This window comes from Phalaenopsis equestris, unplaced genomic scaffold (genome assembly GCF_001263595.1).
Source record: "Phalaenopsis equestris unplaced genomic scaffold, ASM126359v1 Scaffold000372, whole genome shotgun sequence".
Classification (NCBI taxonomy): domain Eukaryota; kingdom Viridiplantae; phylum Streptophyta; class Magnoliopsida; order Asparagales; family Orchidaceae; genus Phalaenopsis; species Phalaenopsis equestris.
The window spans coordinates 1,166,000-1,172,060 of NW_018164814.1; positions in this window are offsets into that span (position 1 = coordinate 1,166,000).

Consider the following 6,061-nt stretch of genomic DNA (forward strand, 5'->3'; position numbering starts at 1 on the left):
GAAACGACATTATTTTTCTCTATTTAACACTAATTAACAAACAAACAAATTGGTATATATTGATCTTTTTGATGGAGATGGAAAATTAGTTCCGATTTCTCGATGGAATAATATTTCAAGCAATACATGTTCTTAAAATCATTTATTGTAGATTAATAAAACACAATTTGATAGTTTTGACTCGTTGTTCGTGAACGGCTCGTGTTCGGCCAGTTAAGAAGCTCGTCTTCGGCTCATTTGCTAAGTTAACGAGCCAAACACGAACAACACAAACAAATGTTTGTTCATTCGTGTTCGGCTCGTTTTGATTCAAAATAATACTAATCAATTATATATATATTTTTGATGAGTAGTATGTTATGTATATATATATATATTTGATTAGTATTTTAAAAAAAATTAATTGACTACAAGGCTACAAAGATTTATAATGAATTAAGAAAATGGAATTAAAATTATTAAATTAGATTCAAATGTTGTTTTATTATAAACAATAATTTTTAAATCTTCCCCCAATACTTAACATCTTATGGTTACAAGATTAGGGTTGTCAAAATGAGACTTTATTCGTGAACGGCTCGTGTTCGGCTCGCTAAGCAAACAAGTTAAACACGAACACTCTTTTTGAGCTCTAAATATAAACGAGCCGAACAGGAGCTAAGTTTGGGCTCGCTCGTGTTCGGCTCATTTACACCCCTTTACGTACCATTGAAATGCATAAATTAAATATTTATTTATGTAACATTTCATTATTTGTACAGTTCAAAAGAAAGGGAGAAAGAGCAAGAGATTTTATTATTTTGGCAAGGGGCTATGTTTTGTTCCAAGTAATGAATGCATGATATAACTTCTGTAAATATATAAACATATTGATTATAATACACATAAATAGTTAATTTGAAGAATGTCTCAAGAATCTTAATGACTGAAGACATTATCCCCCCATAAATAAGTGATCCCTTATTATACCCTATAAACATGTCTATTTGCCTTTTGGGCTGAGCTTGTGTCAATTTGAACTTACATCTTTATACCTTATTTCAAATTTGATTTCTAATTCAATTTTAGAAAGAAATAGAAGGGCTAACTCGGAAACTAAAATATCATTATCATGTATATATATGTACACACATTTTATATCGAACTATTTATCTGCATTTTAGTGGCTCGATCATTTAGGAGTAGCTCAAGAATATGTCATGACTGTAATGTGTTGGTAAGTACTTGCACGTGCATTTTCCTTTTTTGTTGAACCAAACAATGATTTTATTTGTTCCTATACTCAAAGGCCATTTTTCGTTGTTTAAGACCACTTGGAAGAACGCATTTGGATCAATGTGACTGTCAAAATTCGATAGGTCAAACATTACTACATCCTAGACTGTCCTACGATATTTTTAATTCATGAAATGTCTACGATATTTTTAATTCATGAAATGTCTGAACTTATATTGATCATTGTGTAGATATAAAATTTTGTTAATTTAAATTTGTGACAGTATCTCATTTTTCAGTATTTGATCTGTGATATAGCTGGATATAATGTTGCTTTAATGTAGAGTGAATGTTATGTGCAGATTATGAAAATGTAATTGTTTCTTTGAATTTTTTTTTCTATCTGTGAGTTTTTCATTAAAATTTCATCAAATAATTTGACGCGTTATCCATCCAAATAGGTTCGACGGAAATCCGACAGTAATCAGATCATATTATTTATGATCTGATATTTTCAAAAGCAAAATTCGACACACGTGTAAACCAAACAAGTCTGACGCTATGACAATGCAAAAATCGACGCTGATAATTTGCGTCGGAATATTTCAACACAAAAGTGACGGAATTAACATTATTGATCCATAAATTACCTTCGAAGAAAAGTGGACGTAAATCCGACGATAATCCTCAAATATCGTCGGATTTACGCTCGATTTGCGTCTGATTTGGCCGACGCAAATTAGCAAAATTCTTTCAGTGATAGGGCTGTCACAAAAGCTTGTGGTTCACAAATAATTTGTATTAGGCTTGTTAGGTTGCTCATGTTTGTTTCGTTTGTTGAGCCAACAGACTGAACACAAACAGCTTTTTGAGCTCAATTTATAAACTAGTAGAACAGGAATGAAGGTTTGTTTGGCATGAAATAATTAAATTATTAAAAATAATATTTATTTATATTAATTTTTTTATTCTTTTAAAAATAATAAAATTAGTTTTTTTTTAAGAAATAATTTAGGTGATATAACTATAAAAAATATTATTTTAGCTATTAAATATGTAAATACATAGGATTTAGTTAGTATGTATGTAAATGCTCCGGCGATGCCCCCATATGTAGGTGTTAGATATGTAAATACTCGAGAATTGCAGGCTATTTATGTAATTGCTGGCTAAAATTTAATCAATATGGTCTTTGCCCTACCCCACTTGATGCCTACCCAAATTTTAGTCCTAAGTCTTGTATTTAATATTTAGAAGAATAAATGTGCTCTTTAAAAGCAAACCAAAGTCGACTAAGCTGAAAAATATAAAATAACTGAAAGCTTGAGTTAGTTTGAGGAGAACCAAAATGTGATCGACTCGAATCCAATCCAATTGAACATGAATAGATTAGTAAAGAGCCCTTTTGAACATGAGTTCATCATTTCAAACAGAAATTTCAAATGAGCCGATCATGAACAACCTCTAAGCTAGAATTTTCAGTCTTTTTCCATCCTTGATAAGTGAGTATGTGATTTTAGGTCAATTTGAAACTATGATCTGCCCTGAAGTGTGTGACACGCATCCATAGGTACGACATCACATCAAACCTAATTCTGTAGCTTGTTTCCTATAAAAAAAAAAATTTGTGAAATCAATGATACCATTATAGGGCTTTTGTAAGGTGTTTAGAAAGTGGGTTTTGTGGGAGGTAGTTGTGGAATAGCAAGGAACATGGAATATTGGTGGATGACGATGTTTGGAAGGGTATGATGCGCTATTTGATGTTGTACAACAGATTTGATGTTGATCAGTGGTTGTCCCGACAGAAAGCAGTGAGGTAGACAATGAAACGATGAGGTATGAAGGTCAAGGAGGATCTGCCACTTGCTTCTAAGCAAGATACTGACACACTACTTAGAAAAGAAAAAAATATACAAAGAGCATAATATAGAGAAAAATATCTTTAAACATAATAATTGCCAAATTCTCCAAACCAAAAAAAATAATAACATAATAAAAGTGCTCTAGTAGCAAATAACCTAATTATAAAATAAAGGAATAGGAAATAACTAGAAGATGAAGAAAAAAAAAACTGAAAGCTTGTTGCAAAAAAATAAATAAATAAATAAATAAGATTTCTTAAGCCCAGCTGCTAACTCCGGCGATTGCGAGATGCACATGCCACAGAATCATGAACATTCGTATCCCATTTTCATGTATTGCAAAGTTACAAAAATTCCACGTCTTGGGAAAAGCCTAACTCCCGCATCATTCTCCACAACTAGGAGAGGTTTATTATTATTATTATTATTCTTCTTCTTCTCTGGAAGGACCTAGGTCCCACTGTCTGATATATTTCTTCTTAAAATACCTGTCGAGATTTTCAGAGTAGAGTCTCACCACTCCTATCTGGTATCTGTTTGGATGGTATTGCTGAACTAAACTATAATTTAGCTTTCACATGATTTTAAAGAGTTCTTAAAATTACTCAAAATTTTCTCATTTTTATTTGATGTGAGGACATATTAGACCTTCCTTGGAAGTGACAAATTAAGAGGTAGGTTGTAAATCATACAATCTTGAAATCCATTTAGAAGGGAATGACATCTGTCTCATGTTAGCTCTCACTGTAATTTAGGACATACAACCTTTGTTAATCTCATTGAAGTCTCTCTCATAGGTTCACATTGAATCACTAGCATCTCCCTTTCTTCAACATAATGTTGATATTCCTCTCCGACTTCTTCATCCTCTTTTGTGATATTATCCTTTCTTCAATTAAACTCAGCTTAACAAAAGAGATTATTCTTTTGTTTGGGTAATTTGATGCAATATGCCCAAAAATATGGAGTTTGAAGCACTTTCTAATTGGGATGGATTTGAGAGTGTCGGCCGAATCTTCTTTTTCTTCGTTATGAATTAGTTTTTTGTCATATGGGTCTAAAATGCTCCCTTGAGTGTACCTTGTTATCTGATATGATGATTAAACCTTAGTTGACTGGTGGAGTAGACCTGATATTATTATGTTGTCTCACCACATTCAGAGTAAAGACTGTACATAATGTAACATTTTAATAAGATTGTAATTGTACCATATAGCCAATGAACAATTTCAATCCCCTAAAGATCTAGCTATGATTTTTTCTTCGGGCTCAACTATATAGCTCACACTTCAGCATAAACAACTCAAATTCTACAATATATATACTGATTTATTGAGAGATCTTGCTATTGTAATTGTTGACATCTCAAAAACACGTTAATTGGTACGTTTGTTACATCTCTCTTTTCATCTTAAACTATGTATTGATTTTATTTTTTCCCTTATACCGGCTAAGTGTTTCAAATTTTCTCACCAAAAGAAAACATTCTTTCGAAGCTTGATGGCTAACAATTTAACTCTTTTATTCTAAGGAACATATTTATACTCAAAAATTCATTCCATTATTTGGAGCACTCGATAAAGTCATTTAGATCCATACATATAAGAAAATCTAGTAAGTCCACATTTAATCCAATATCTTGGCTCCTTTGATATTCTATGTCGAATCAATGCAACATCGGCTCTTTATCACAAAAATAATTTTGGTGAAAGAGATTCGCTTCCTCATCCTAATCTAGCAATTCATTGCTATGACTATGAGTGGTCTCATCGGTTTTTCTCTTCTCAAATACGACAAATCATTGTCTAGTTAGATGACTTCCCACAATATATCCTCCATACTGATCTCTTTAACACCTCATTGAGATTTTTTCTTTTGGGGGCTTGACATTTTTTTCTCCAATAATAAATATTTTAATATTTATTTCTATAAAATTATAATCATTAATTTGAAAAAAAAACATCATTAAAATTATATTCATTAATATATTTATATACATTCCTCTAAACTTAATTTTTTTTTTTTGAAATTTATTTTTTTTAGAAAAAAAAAAAAAAAAAAGCAAGGGATGGTTTCACTTACACTAATTTATAGTGATTTTAAAATATTAAAATGAAATTATTGCATTAAATTTTGTCTAAAACCATTTTGTTTTTCAATAAACATAATTTAAGAGAGGGACAGAGAAATTCCATACTAGTTGCAGCTTCTGTTTCCTGGCCTACCTTTCTCCTCTCCTCTGAACAAAAGACAACGAATGGCAACAGTAGCAGTCCTTTATGAGAAAAACTAATGCCACGTCTCTACATATATTAAACTCCAAGAGAGACAAATAAAGATAAATAGACCTTTTAGCTTCATTTCATACTTGGAATGTTATCGGTAAAGAGAGCAGTAAACCATGAAGAGCGAGAAATAAGTGATGGAGATGGCGTGCAGAAGAGGAGAATAAGTTGATTTATGACATGATAGGGGACAGTTCATTTGTTGCATGCCTTTCTTCTGCATGTGCCCATCTCTGTAGTTGAAAAGAGATAGAGAGAGACACTCACACTAAACATATTATGCCATGCAATGTCTTTTCTTTTGCCTTCTTAAATTTCCTGTCCTTTAGGGTTTTGTTTGGTGGGTTTTGTCTGCTGCTAAGGTCAGACAAAAACACGTATGCATGCAGGAGAAATGGGTCTTGGTTGTAGTGTGTGACGTTTAAGTGCATTTAGGTCCTGATAAAGGAGAGTTTTGTCAATTATGTTGTACTGGTTCTCTCTGTCGAGGCAGAAAAGTTTTGCATTTATACCCCCTTAATAAATTATGTTTTTAAGCGTAATGATAACCTCTCTTGCTGCCGGTCAATACATATTGGATCATATTTGTATTTTGGTTTATAATTAATTTCTTTTTCTTTTTTTCTCATTTATATATATATATATATATATATATATATATATATATATATATGTGTGTGTGTGTGTGTGTGTGTG